We start from the raw sequence: 15,302 nt of genomic DNA on the forward strand, positions 1-15,302 counted from the left end.
TCTCAGGAAGAAGGGAAGTTCTGCAGTTTTTGTCCTGATAAAAGACACAGAGGAGGGGGAAATCAGGATATTCTTATTTTATTCAGCACTGACTTTCCCTTCCCCTCAAGTCTTGCTTTGCTACACACTGCTTTCCATTAGCTGAGAACCGAGGAGGATGGAGAGGATAATGCTAGCCAGCATGGAAAATCTCTACGTGACAATTTCAGCATCACCTCCAATCCCTATCTACTCAGGCTGCCAGGATCCATTCTGAGTTGCATTTTTCCAAAGCACTCCATATTGATTTAGCTCTCCTCCCACTGAAACCTGTGGCACCTACATGGATTCCAGTGGGATCAGGGAAAAGGCTGTGCCAAACTATTTTGAAAAAAATCCCACCATGTGTTTTAATGAGGAATGTCTCTGGCAGAAAAATTTTGAGTGCAGCTAAGCAGATTTTTTTGTTTCTTTCACATTAAAAGTTCAATTTCTGCCACTTCTCATCCAGGCAGTAGCTGCCCGGAAGAGTGGGTAAGATGTGCTCCAAAATTCCCAGCAGGATTTTGTCTGTTTTCAACTAAAACTGAATGAAACTTTACTGTTATCAGGGTTGTCCCTCTAATTCTGTGAGTGGGCACCCTTCTCAGGATGTGACACACCTCTCCTTCTTGCTGCAGGCAGCCACCCAGCTCATCTCTGGGCACAAGGGCATTCCCCACTTTCTGTTCCATTTGATAACCCTTTCCAGGAGCTGACTTCACTGAAATCCTTCTTTTGCTATTTGCCTCCAGTACATCCTGTCATTTGCTCATGATCCAAAGCCTCAGCATCTCATGTATCCCATCCTTCCTGTTCATTGGCATTGGAGGCCACAAAAGTAGCTTTCAATCTCTAAATAAAGATTTGGCACGTGATGAAACTGATAGCTTCTCTCCGGTACTTAGGAAAACCTTCCACCAAGGTAAGCCAGTCGTTTCCCCCACAGTGATCCCTGTCCTCACAGGAATAGAAGCCACCACCACCAAGTAGCAAAACTACCCAGAGAGATGTGATGTCTTTGTCCTTCTTTTACCATAAGCAAGAAATTTCAAATATGCCTTTAGCAATGAATTTGTTTTTTGGCCTGCAGCATCACCAAACTGAGCTGAACAGCAAACATAGAATAAGGAAGTTTCAAAACTAAGGAAACAACAGTGAGCTGAATGAACACGGAATTTTCATTCACATTTGCTCATGATTATGCTTTTTTTTTAAAAAAAAAAAAAAAAGGAGAATTAGTATTTTTAAATTCTCTTAGGCTGCTAAGGAAAAAAAAGGAACTACATTAGCTGTATTACTGATTGAGATGTTGATTCATTGTAGCACACTGGAGAAAAACCAAAGCAGATGATAGGGAGCTTTTGAGGATTTCACTGCTGAGTGCATAGTGCATTTAGACATATATTTTAATTTCACATCTGGTAATAGTTCTGGTATTGGGTTATTTCACCAGAAGGCAGCAATAACTATTTTTAGCCAAAATGGACCTTACCTCATCCAGTAAAATTCCATTTATGTTTAAGGCTTTGCTAAACACATTACATCTACCATATATGAGGCTTAACAAAACACTTGCAAATGTGTACCCCAAGGACAATAGCCTAGGAGAATCTAACACCAGGGGTATTTTCCCTGTCTAAACCCTTAACTTAAAACAGGTGCTAGAGACCCAGGAACACTCAGGTCTCAAGGGCAAGGACCACAAACAAGATCCTCTGGCACATGATCTACCAGTCTTGAGGGCAGGCCAAACAAAAGGTCCCTGCAGTGTCTTTTTCACATTTTTATTCCCTTATACTTCTATTGACTCTGGTGTATTTCCCTGTGATTTCCACTGTCATCTCTTCATTCTTCTGTACAAGTACAGGTGACAGTATCTGTTAATATGAAGACTGTCCCACCTAATTTTGGCGCAATTCAATTTTTGGTGCACTCAACTGACTTCAGTGACTCACACAGGGAGTAACTGCTCCCAGTTTATAGGCAATTTTCTAACACTTCAAAACCCAAAAAAATTAAAACTGTGAGGCATGAAGTGTCTAAAACTTTTTGAAAGACATCTATCAACCCTAGAGACGTTTGCTAATTATAAACTCTTTCTCTGTGTTTCATAACAAGTAGCATCTCACTGAACCCTTCCAACTCCCCTGTTGGCAACAAGACATATGGACTGAAACGTAGTTAAAAGGCAAATTGTAAGAGTCAAAACAAGCTTTTTAAACTTTGGGTTTCAAGAGTTAAGTTATCTTCATATAAATAATTTTATTGTAGGATTATAAATTGAATGGAGTATCATCAGCTTGCAAAATGTGTTCATTTTTAAATTAATAAGTATTAATAAAAGTTAATAGAATTCTGCCATATCACAGCCAGCAGAAGATCTGAGTCCAACACCAGCTGTTCAGCAACTGGACAGAAATTTAGGCAAATATTATAAAGGCTTGAAGATAGTGTAGGAGAGATGAAGCCCTTAGGATTTGTTTGGACTAAACACTGCAGGAAAGGGGGATGCTCCGAGGGAAGCTGCTGGCGGTGGATTTGAACAGCAAAGACGCTTTCTGTCCTCCTGACCTGTCACTAGAGGTCAGCGCAGTGCCCCTGCGCCAGGCTGGTCCCTTCAAGGAAAGCTAACAAAAGCCCCAGCTCCCAGAGGCAAACAGTGGTCTTAAAACAGCTCCAAGAGGACAGAATTTGTGCTTCTGCAAGGGGAGAAACGGGAGGCCCCGAAAAAAGAAGAAAAGCTGGTACTGAAAAGCCGGAGCCCAAATCAGCATAAAAGCACACTAGATGTTGAAGGTTTCCCCCAGAGCTAAGTGTAACAATGGCTGTTTTAAAACAGCCTTTAGTCTAAGGTAGAAGTTGTCACCTAACAGTGCAGCTAACACTCCGAGGGTTCTTCCTGATGCATGAAAAATAAATTGCTTAATCTCCCTGCATAACAAAATTCTTACCCCAGGCTGGGAACAGCTGGTTTAGCTCATGTAAATCTAGCTCGAACAGGCAGGACAAGGAGAGGGAAAGCATTAACTGCTCTGGAACAATTCCTGAATAAAAAAAGGAACAGACAGTCATCTTCCCAACATAACAAAAGAGATATCCACTGTGATCCTTGATGTCACTGAATAAACCTTGTTGTTCGGGACTCTCTGCCATTAGTCCTGTCCTGGGATGGGCTCCCCTCCAGCCAGGAGGTGACAGCTATCACAGCACTTGATAGGAATCGTGGTGGAGCAGCTCTTCCTCTTCCTTTTGGAAGAGGAGACTGGAGCAGTCATCTGCTCTCAAGACAGGTGCAAGGGAGAGAGGTTTGGCACTGAAGAAATGTCACCTTGTGGCAATCAAATTAGTTACTTCCCCTCCTCACATGTGTTCTGGTAGAATTTCTGGTGTTCAATCCACCACTGTAGCAGAAGAGCACAAGTTTGCAAGCATGACTTGAGCAAAGAACTGCATAGCAATACTTCCAAAAGCCATTTAGAACAGGCTGCCCTGCCTCAAATGGCAGCAAAGAGACTTGGGCTGCAATGTTTCCATAAACTCACACAAAGACATTTATCACAACTTAACCTGTCTCCCCTGCTCTTGTAGATGCAGGAAATCAACACCTTGAAATCCAAAAATATTTGGTTAGCAGTTGGTTTCTCCTCTTGGCATAGTGGCAAAGGAAACCAGGAGAATAAATTCATACAGACATATGGGGAAAATAATTCATCTTGGTCAATGAACTATAACTAAGTGAAACCAGTGCAAATAAGAACCTAATTCCATAACCCAAAAGAAAGCAGAAATATTTTAGCCATTTAAAAATATTTTCTTCCCTAATCTATATCTGACTCTGAGGATAAGTAAAATGATGTACACACAGCTTCAAGCAACCATGAAAAAGTCAACCTATTCCTGTAGGAAGCATTTTTGCCAGGGGTGCATTAGCTGTAAAATGTCTTATCACTCATTCTTTAATACATTATATACAAAGGAGGAAAAAAAATGTCACAGCTATGTGCTTTGTCACTTTTTTCCCTTGGAAACTTCAATTCTAAATGACACACATTATAAGAAATGCAAGAATAGAAAAGGTATAAAGTTTGAAGTACAGGACTGTATTTCCTGAGGTCATCTACCCATTACTAATACCTTTGAGTCATAATGTTTGGGAGTCAAAAACAGGCACCTTGCTGAGCCAAGTGCTGTAAAAAGACTTTCTCTCAACAGAGGTATCAAATGAGAAAATAAGATGGATAGAGGTGGAAAAAGTACGCAAATAAATGAGATAACACTAGTAACAGTGAGAGCAGCTGCCCACCCTGTACAAACTCAGGATGCCATCAGGAATGGGGATTTCTGACATGGCATCCTGAGCAGTCAGAAGAGCAGAGACACCACCCAAAAAGATAGGCATTACCAGAAGAACCTGTTTGTGATAATTTCTGACAGTCCAGGAACTTGTTGAAATTTTATGTAGCCCCTTTTACATTCCTGGAATAAAACACCACCTGCTGCCCTGCAGCAGCAGTGTTGACATTTTTGGAGGATGGTGGCACAAGGAAAAGTTTTGCCAAACAGTGCTGTAATGTGGCAGTTGTTTGTAGCAGCTTCTCATGAGGGGGAAAGATAGCACATGGGTACTTATATGACAATTTTACAAGTGGAAATAACATGAAATTTTCAGCTGTCTGGAAGCAAACCAAATTACGCACACCCTGAGCAGGACAGAAGTACAGAAGTAGCACATAAAGAACCTTGATATAAAGATGTGACTGAAAACAGAACAGGAGAAACACAAAATACAATTAAACAAGAGAAAAAAAAAAAAAGAAAGAAATATTAAAAGCAGAAGAAACAAACAGCATAAGCTTTCCAAATAAAAGTATTACATCCTGTGAGACCTTTGGCAAATTATTTCTCCATCAATACCATGGAGATAATATTTCCTGCTGTCATCACATCCCTAAAAACTTTAAACTCCTGATTGTTTGCAGAGAAATCAATCACAGTGAAAGATGGTGAGGATATACAGAAGGTTTGGGCCTTAAGAACTTCAGCATTCTGTAAGTGAACTTTTAATTTTAATATTCACTATTATGCTGCCATCAGGTTTAAGGCATGTTCTTTAACATATGGAATGAAAAAATATGCATTCTGTTTTGGTAAACAACCAGGTGAAGAATAAATTAGACTTCTATTTGTGGTCACCCTTCACAACCACACAACCAATCAAAAGCACAGAGAGATAGGTTATGGCATGAGGAATTACGGCCCCCAGCTGTGCTAAACTCGGGAGGCCACACACAGGAAGACAATCAGTCTTCTCTACTTGTATGCTGACACACAGCCTAGAGTCTGACCTGTGGTTTTCCCTTCCTTTTTTTAAGATGACCATGAGCATTCCTTCACCTTGCCCCATGGCTGTCTATGCTTTGATGATTTGCTTGAGTGGCAGAGGGGAGAAAACCAATAAATCTTCTATGCAGTGAACATAAGCTACAGTTAGAAAGGCCCTTAAATTCACAGCTCCTCAGCTGATGTGAATTGGCACACATGCATTAAAACTAATTGGCAGGATTCCTCAGGCAGCTCAAATCAGTGTCACTCCACTGAAGCTTATGGAGCAGCCCCAATGTGTAGAAGCTGGGGATCTGGCCCACAGCCTGTGCTGCAGTCCAGAAAGACAGCATCAGAAATCAAAAGGAAAGTCTTTATAATTTACTCAGTATTACTGAGACAAGTGATTAAGAGACATGGTGTTGAGACATGGCATTAAGTTAGGTAGACTAAACAAGAGCTATAGAAGATAAAAACTAGTTCTTTGTTTCTTCCTCTGTATAGTTTTACCAGGAAAGGTTATGTAATTTCTTGCAACATATTCCACGAGGCAATGAAAAGTGAAGGCAAGGTGACAACTGAGGAGGTAAGAGGGACAGGAATAACAGAATAAGGAATCCAAGCTACTTAATGAATTGCAGGCACTAAAGTGTGCTTCTCTGCTTATGTTGAATTGATGTCAGACCCTTTCCCACTGATGTCAGTGGAAAGAGTGGCATTACACAATGATGCTCATCAGCCCAAGGGAGGGGCAGTGTAAAAGCAGAGGAGAAGGTTCAGGTAGTTCAGCTTTTTATTTTGGAAGCAATACTGAGAATCTTCTGTATTCAGCTTTCATGGAATTTGGATACCATTGTTAGCATTCTAATTGTTAAAAGTCAGATGCAGAGATAAAACTAGCAGGTGCTCACAGGGAAGGGAGAGGGGAAGTGGTGAGGGGAGAGAATATCAATACATTTAAATTCATGTTTTGCGGCTCAGTGGTAGAAATCTGTATTATTTTTGCAAAGCCCTTCTGGGATGTCCAGCAAAAAGCAGTGCTTTTGTCATGCTGCCATGTGATAACTCAGTCTTAAGTATCCTGTGGTGAGAAATTTATGATTCTCTTTACTTTGAAGAAGCTGCATCTGCACACAGGAACTCACTGAAAAGAAAGTTTGTTTATGTCAGTAACACATGCATACATGCAGGTATTTTCAGGGCATGGAGTGTAAATGAACTGCTTTGAATTCCAGGGGACCAAGAAGATCTCAAAAGTTCTAGACACCACAGTGTTACCCTGTATCTGCTCATGTAGTCATTGTTTCTCCTGGAGGCTCATCCATAAGGATGAGTGAAAATGAGACACGCAGAGAAAATGCATCTCTTCAGCTTTGACATGGGAAAAATACACTGCACTTTACAAGCATCTGCCCTTGGCAACAATTTCTCACCCTGCTCCAAGCTCTCTTTTGGTTTCACCAGCTACCTGATCAATTCCCATGGGAAAGTCTGTAGTGAAAACTCTTTCAAGACAGACTCTTCTCAAGACTGAAACGGTAAAGTGGGAGTGAGAAAGTTTGCACACCGGGTGGGAATTTCTTCCGGCATGCAAAGTCAGAACAACTGAGGAGAATAATTCTGCTTTAATTTTGCAATCTATTTTTAATGTTTAGAGATGTTTTGAATGACACTGAAAAAGTATGTGTGTGGTTTTGAAAGAAGGGCTACCAGCAAAATTGTGCAGTCTCGTGCAATTGGGCTCTGCTGGCACGAGGCAAGCAGCTATTCCAGACTAAGCCTCTCCAAGGCTCTGGCACTGCCTGGTGCTAACAGCACACAGAGCATGTGTGATGCCAATTCAAGGCTGTAGCCACTAGTAATCATTGAGGGGATTTAAGATTTCAACTCAACTACATCTGAATAAAGGTATGTGCAGGTTTATTAGTGCTAAGCAGCTTTGCATTTCAGTGCTGTTATACCATGGAGACCAACTTTGCAGAAACAGGGTTGGTAAGGCCAATTCCACAGCTGCTCAATCAGCTTTTACACATCAGCCTTGGTCTGAGGTACAAAAGAACCAGAAAGACTGCAGCTTGCCTTCAGTCATCTCCATGACAGAGTCTTTAAAGCAAAATCTGCTTCCATGTCTCACCTGAAGTTGGTATTTGATCCACTGTTCACTACAAAGAATTATATTTCTCTTAGTCAGATAAATATGATTATTAACACAATAAAAAAGTACTGTAAATACAACTTTCAGGTTCTTCTATAAATTAAAGTATTGATTTTGAAAGGAGTTTTTCTTGCAGCATTCCATTTTGGTTTAACTTTATTTTAAAAGGCACTTTCAAGAAAAACCTTGCTCCTGGATTACTACTGATTCTCAAAAAGATCAACAACAATGTTTATTCACACACCACTAGTATGTCTCTTCTTTATCATAAACAATCACGTTCTTGTAATGGCAGATGGGATCTTTGCAAAGTTCTCAACAAGGCAGGCACTTTCCTGAAGATGACTTTTATATAAATTACTCTGGTATCATGTAGTCTACCTAAAGTTAACACAGATTTACTGATTTGTACACAAAACAGCATACTGGCTAACAATAGTGATCCTTGCCTACATCACGTCTGAAACAAAAGGTTTAACATTCTCCAAATTCCTTAAGTGCCACAGGTCCTTAACTCTCACCACTTTCAGCGTGACCTCTCATCTGTATATTTCAGATACAAATCTTAAAGAGAAGAAAGATTTTTCATCCACATAGCAACAGCTACCTTTCAAGTCTCTACCTTCCCACTAAAATAATCACCAATCCCAAACTATGCATTAGGGTCTTCAGTAAACACACAGCTATTCTAACACAAAAACTACCAATGTAAGAAGCAGCAGAAAGGTATTTTACAGCGATTTACTTAATTTATATAAAGTGAAGGAAAGGCATGTACTGTTAACAACAGAAAATGTCAGGGTAGGGCAAAGAGATAAAGAAATACCCCACTATATTCCTATCTTAACTGAGTAGAATGTGAAAATCAATAATTTCTTTTTTCAAGATTGAGAGTGTCTTGGAAGCTTGGTATGTATTTTTAAGACCATTAAGCTGAAAATAATTAAATTGGAAGCTCTGATTTAAAAAAAAAGTATCAGAATAATTATTTTCTTTTTCTCAAATTAATTCATGGAACATATTTGAGGATTTCAACATAGTTGCTATCTAACAGCTATAGCTGCACAGCCATCTTCATTGAATATATGCACAGCAATTCTGTTTCCCTGCATGTAAACCCAGTTTGCTTAAATACTTCTAGTCTGCAGGATAAGTTCCACTGAAGAAGAGAGTACTCAGACCAAATGAAGATTCATAGACTTTAAACAATCACTCTTAACCATGGGAGATTTGCAGATCCTGTGAGACCTATTTTGTCTTCTTAAAGTATGTCAGCCAATTTTGTCCTCTTTTCCAAGCCAAAAAAAAAAAAAAAAAAATCCTTTTTCCAACACTCCAGTCCCAAAGAAATTCAAATATTTAACCATAATGAAATCCTTTAAAGAAGTAATAATTACCCAAGAGACTAAGCCCTACTACTGCTGTGCCTCCTCAATTTTTTTTTTTTTGTGGACTACAAAAGATGACACCCTAGCATGTTTTTGAGCAAGTTATTTCCTCATGCAAAGAGAACTATCTGCAGAGCAGTCCCTATCAAGTTCTTTTACTTGTCTTTGCAGGGGAGGGCAAAACCCTCTAAGATCTTTCCTTTGTTTAAATGCATTTCCTGCCTTCCTTACTGCTATAGACTGTGTTGTGACAGGCCTATTTTTAGTCCAAAGAAAGGAAAAAGCACCACTGGAGGCAGGAAAACTAAGTTGGGAAAGAATAGAAGGAAGTGTGGCTGCCATTTAGCCAAACAATCTAGAACTAAATGAGCTCAAAGGAGCCCCAGCCTCAGTGAAGCTGCTGGGAGGGAACAGAGCACAAATCCTGCTTCTCTCTCCAGCCCTGCCAGGGCTGCTGAGTGGGATAGCCATGGGCAGGACACTGCTGGGAGCAAATAACCTCAGCATCTCCAGATCCTGAGAAGAACTCTGAAATAAGGAGAGTGGTGTAAGTTGGATACCTATCAAATTAAGGTAAGTGCCTCCTTCTGGCATTTCTGCTTGCTGCATGCTCCACTTCTTTTCAGGTGTGGCCAGGCTGGTAAATGAAAAAGAATGAGCTTTGGCAAAGGAATGGCAACTGACTTTTAGATAAAGGTTTGGCAGGATGTCTGATTTTTAGATAAAGAAATCTGAATTAACTTATGGAGTCCTCAGAACTTTTGTTAAGCAAAAGAAGCCTTTGCCATAAATCCATGCCATAACTGCTGTTTTTCTGACTTGTGTCATGTTCATCTTGCAGATTGTGATTAAGTACTAGAGAAAAGTTATGCTAAACATATGCCCCAAAGGAAAATATTATGTCAACTCTGCATTAATTTAAAAATATAGATTTAGAGAAAGACAGAGGGAGGGAGAAGTATATGAAATATATATTTATACAAGATGTGTTAATATGGAATAGAGAAATACATCAAAATGTATATAATGCAAATTTTGTGATAATTTGGTCTTATGATGTAGATTTGAAGGTAGGAACTTAGCCTGAATTAAAGTACCCGAAAGTTTCTAGAGTTTTAGAATTTATTATGATAGGTAATTCATGTGTGTGTGCATGCATATATACAAAAATATGCTACATAGAGATACCAAATCAAGATATATTATTCATTGTTGCTTGCATTGAAATACTACATGTTGCCATTCTGAGGTCTAATTTAAACTGATAGTAGAATATGAGTGGAAATTTCTAATCAGCTGATTTTCAGATACTATACACAATATCACACTGTCATGACTGAGTGCGTCAAAAGTTCCATTTTAAGATAGATCAGTGTACAGACCATATTAATTTACTGAGTTACCATCAACAAGACAGACTTTTAAGATGGAAAAATTGAGGGGTTTTTTAAGATTGTGTGATTTCTTCAACTCTCAACATGTCCTTTGCACTTCTAACAAAGGAAATGCTGTTGTGATTTGCTGGCAGCAGAATAGAAGCTGTAGAATAACAGACTCAGGTTTTCATCATGCAAATTTTATCTTCTTTGAAAGATCTATGAGAATAACCTTTGTATCCATCTCATTTGTGTTAACACATTGCCTCTAAGCATATGGTATTCAGATTATTAATTTGTTATTCAGATGTTGTCTAGGATTAGCGGTTTATGGCAAAAGGTTGCTGGTGACTAAAAGGAAGTGTGATGTGTTGTTATTCTGCTGTATCCCCATAGGATGCTATTATGTTTAGAGTCTGCTATTGTGAAGATAGCAAGGCAGGATGTCCCCCATGTAGGTGAAAAGCCACGATAGGGTCATTGTAAACAGCAGCAGTCAGCTGAAACTCTGACCCAGGGAGGTGCCAAGCAGCAACTCCAATGAAGCAGATGTAAGCCAAGGCTCGTGGAAAGGATGGGGCTTTTCTTTGTCCAATTTCAAAGTACTCAATAGTTCCAGTGATTCTCAGTAATTTACAGTAGTTCTAGGTGGTTATAAGCCTGGTTTTGTGAAGACTAAAATGGCAGTACAACTAGAAGCTTGTACAGATATTTGCAAGAGAAAGCTCTCTAGATTGCAATTTGATTTACTAGCATAGCATGCTCTAATGCAGGTAACATTCTTTGTTTTCAATTTCAGTAACTGGTTGCCCTGCACAAAAACTAAGCAGAAACAGAAAAAGAGTGATTTAATTTAAAATTTTAGGAAGCATTGCAATTTCTGGAGCTGAATAAATACAATTGTTTCCATGAAATGTCAGTTGCACAGCGACTGCAATACAACTAAACAGTGCACACCGTGTCATTCAGATTTGTTTATTCAGGTCAGCAGGACTCACCGTGGTTTTTTTAAAGCTTGGTACCACTGCATAAAAGTAGCAAAACAGAAACCATTCCTTAGCTATACGGAGAAGATCACTTACAAATCAGCCAGTTATAGTGTAGTTTACAGGAAAAGGTGAACAAAAACATACTGATGCACTCTCACATTTGCCTTTGGAAAAAATACTACAGATGGCAGTATTAAAAAGCCCCTAATTGATGGGAATTCCCTAATTATTTTTTAAGATGGTACTTAAAAATTGCCTAATTAATACTCTTAATACACACATATAAAGATTTGTTTCTAAACTGCAAGAGTTCACATGTTCATGAGCTCAAAGTTTGCAAACGGAGGGTTTTGTCCTGAAGATAAAATCATGAGGAAAAAATACTTCACTGAAAGTGTGACTGAGCACTGGTATGGGCTGCCCAGGAAGGTGGCTGAGTCACTGCCCCTGGAGGTGTTTAAAAAAAAGACTTGATGAGGCACTCAGTGCCATGGTTTAACTGATAAGGTATTGATAGGTCACAGGTTGGACTCCATGATCTCAAAGGTTTTTTCCAAACTAGTTTATTCTGTGATTCTGTGTTTTCAGAAGGCCTTAGAATGAAATTTACACCCCTGAACCTTATAAAACATTACCACCTGCCAGGGTCTAAGTACTCTGCAGGAGATTCTTTCTACATAAACACTTTTGAGTGTTCACAAGTATTAACAGGGCTGCAATTATGAAAGCTCCAAGCTAAAAATTAAATATGAGAATTTGATATACCAGAAGGAAGTTGAGGTTCACATGCTTCCTACTCTGACATTTTACCAGGTAATTAAAGAGGTTTAGGGTTGTAAAATAAATACCTCAGTCAGCTGCCACTACTGTGTGGGCAGTATGGATTTCTGGTTCCAGGAAAGCTGACTGACTTGAAGAAAAATCACATGACTTAAAAAGTAAAGCACTTTGGGTGACAAGTCATGCCTTGCTTTCCTGCAAATCTAGTCCAGGTTTAGGAAGATTTATTATTCCTCATGCAATTGCTCCAGTGTAAGTATCTTAATTTCTCTCTAAGCCCTTATTCCACTGTACCAGACACTCTTACAAGGAAGCTTTGTGCTCCAAGTCACCATTTAGTCAGGCCCACTAACATTACAACAAAGAAAAGAGCAGAGAATTACAAGTGTTTGGAGTAGTCAAAGCAAGATTTTTGAAGAACACATGTACAGTCTACAGAACTCTCGCTCAAGAGGGGACACAAAAAGAAACCCAGTTAAAACACATTAAGACATCAACATTCAGTATTGGATAGCATCAAAATAGTTCTACAATGAGATGCAGCTATTCAACACAACAGAAATATTAGTGTTAACAAATAATTTTTTTGATAATGTCTAAAACACCTAGATCATAACTATGTGCAGAATAACATCCTGACTCATGAAAATCTTTATGCAGGTGCTTAAATTTAAGCTTATGGGTAGTCTCATTGATTTCAAGCAAAATTATTTCAACAGTATGATAAAATGTGAAGCTTGGCAGAGTCATTAGGCCATCTAGTCTGACTACAAGCATGTTAAATTCACCATTTCTTTTATCCAAAACCCAAAAGCTTTCCTGCTTACAACAGAAGAGTATGGACTAAAATTTAAGGGGAAGATCACAATGTTCTACACACATGAGTAGCGACCCACAACAGTGAGAATTGTTCAGACTGACACAAATCCTTTAGCTCAAATGGGAATTAAGTGTGCAGACTTTGCACCAACTTACTGCACAAGAGTGAAGGTCAATGTGTGTACGGACGATGGACTGTTTCTCCCAGAAGTCTCTGTGCTATCAGAAAAAGCCATTAGCTTTATTTTGATTGCTTTCCTACTCTTCTAGTGGACTAGAAAGTACTGTTGCAAAAGCAAGGAATTTAAAAAAAGCTTCTTTAAAAACAATCTTATGCCAAACTGCAGATATATTTTTTTACCTTAAATTCTCTCATTCACCCCAGGCAATGTGCAAATTGTGGTACAAAATTAGGAGCCATTGTTCACAAATAGACGAGACATAGATACATTAACCAAATCGGAAAATACATCTAGAATGAATTTGTCAAATCCCTTACTTGGTCACACCTAGGCAGTTTAAAAAGACTTACTACCTGAACAATATATGAGAAAAAGTAGGAGACTTGACCTGGGGTCTCCTTTCCAAGGATTAGTAGCAGTGGGTTTCTGCTGCATGAACACAATAGTGGCAGCAGTGGTGTTGAAGGATATGTAGAACATATAGTATTAACCAAAAAAAAAAAAAAAAAAAAGACTGTCTTGGAGTACAAGTCCACCTGGTCAATAACTATACAGGTATCTTCATGTCTTAGGTTACCACCAAAAACAAACAAACAAACAAAAAAATTGGCTTTGAGCAGTATTTTATTTTTGTCTTCATCTTCTTCCTATTTACACTGAGTTTCAGGGTTGGTAATCTCCTTGTTAGTTAGTATAGTACTTCCTGGGAAGTAGAGGGGTTCCCTAGGGGAAGGAAGAGCTTTTCCCAGCTTTTGGCAGTAGGGGGAAATGGCACACACTCTACCTTATGTAGAGGTAGATTCAGTCCTCTGCTCTTCTCTAAACTCCCTGCATCAGTTTGCTCTCATCTGGATGTCATCTCTGACGTGTCATTTCCCAACCCCTGCCTAGTAATGGCTGCAGACCCATTTATCAAAATGGTCCCAAACAGACTCTGTGGACTCAAAAAACTGCACAGTGCAAAACACAACCCTACTCTAATGGTTCTGTAGTGGAGCACCACACAGCCCCAGGAAAATGAAAATGCCAAGTGGCCAGTGCTAGTATTGCAATGATGTGCCACTTGGTCAAGATAGCATAAAAGCAGTGAACAGCCAGAGTGGTTATGGTGTGACACAGAGCATTGTGTGCAGTCTGCTCTGCCAGCATGGTCCAGCCATGCACCAAATAACTCCATTGGTGGGGCTGGAGAGAAGAATTTAAAGTCAAGCTAACTGTCTCACTAATTGACTAATGACTGTTTTCATTATAGAGCTGTAATTCATTCAAGTCAGAAAGAACAGAAATTAAGGTGTACCAACATCTCTGTTTAGACAGCTCAGCATTCTTAGAATCCCTTATATTCTAATACACCTTTTTTTCCAGCACAGTGTTCCAGCATAGTGTTCCATTGTTATTTCGGATTATTACTGTACCACAATTATCTTGGAAGGCTGGAGACAAAGATAAATCTTCAAAGATGAGGTCATTACTAAGTGGAAAAGGAAAACTAAACTCAGTCTCAATTGAACTACAGAATATGCTTCATAACTTCATAAATGGGAACAGGCAAGAGAGAGAAGTGGATTAATGCTGAATTTTTCCATGCTGCTTGACCTTCTTCCCAAGCATGGGTAGTCTCTTCTTTCTCTCTTAAAAGAAAGAACTTTCATACTGCTTTCATATAATGCTATAGTTTTATACTGGAACACAGCCTGTGTGGAATTCTGGACCCAGCAATATTGTTCTGTTCATTCAGATATGTTCTATTAGACATAACAGTCTTAAGCAATAATTAAAGCAGTAAAAACATAAAAGAGCAGGATAATGTCTTTATACCACTAAAAGAAATGGAACTGGAACTAACAACAGAGAAGGGCCCAGAGTAAAACAAGTGTAATAAATCCAGCAGTTAAATATAGAGACCTTGGCCCAAGGGGCTCTGTCATACAAAATATTAAGTGTTGTGACTATAATAAGCAAATCTCCTTTCAACTAAGGGGCATGGAAGCAATAGACTCTCTCTTGTCTTTGGTCTAAATACTTCATACATAGTAAAGGCACAGATGGAAGCAAATTCGTTATGAACCCTCAGACATTTGCAGCAGATTTCAAACAGGCTACTGGATAACAGAGTCTGGCTGATAAACATGCTCTTTGTTGGACTAAGTGGAGATCCTACCTGACAGTTCTGGCAGAGTAGGCATTTGTGATCCATGCCTCATTTTACAGTGCATAAAAATGCTGCTGTTCATAAGCAAGCAGTGCATTAATTTTTAGTACTTTGACAG

General features: G+C 39.1%; 1 protein-coding gene across 2 annotated transcripts in view; it reads left to right on the forward strand.

Moving 5' to 3' along the window:
* The first annotated feature begins 9,292 nt into the window (after positions 1-9,292).
* The window catches only part of RASGRP3 (RAS guanyl releasing protein 3), a 58,288-nt gene continuing 52,278 nt past the window's right edge, over positions 9,293-15,302 (forward strand). For both annotated transcript variants that reach the window (XM_077782062.1, XM_077782064.1), the window contains exon 1: positions 9,293-9,459. The gene's annotated coding sequence lies outside the window, so the exon portion shown is untranslated. The remainder of the gene's footprint in view (positions 9,460-15,302) is intronic.

Source organism: Lonchura striata, chromosome 3 (genome assembly GCF_046129695.1).
Source record: "Lonchura striata isolate bLonStr1 chromosome 3, bLonStr1.mat, whole genome shotgun sequence".
NCBI lineage: Eukaryota > Metazoa > Chordata > Aves > Passeriformes > Estrildidae > Lonchura > Lonchura striata.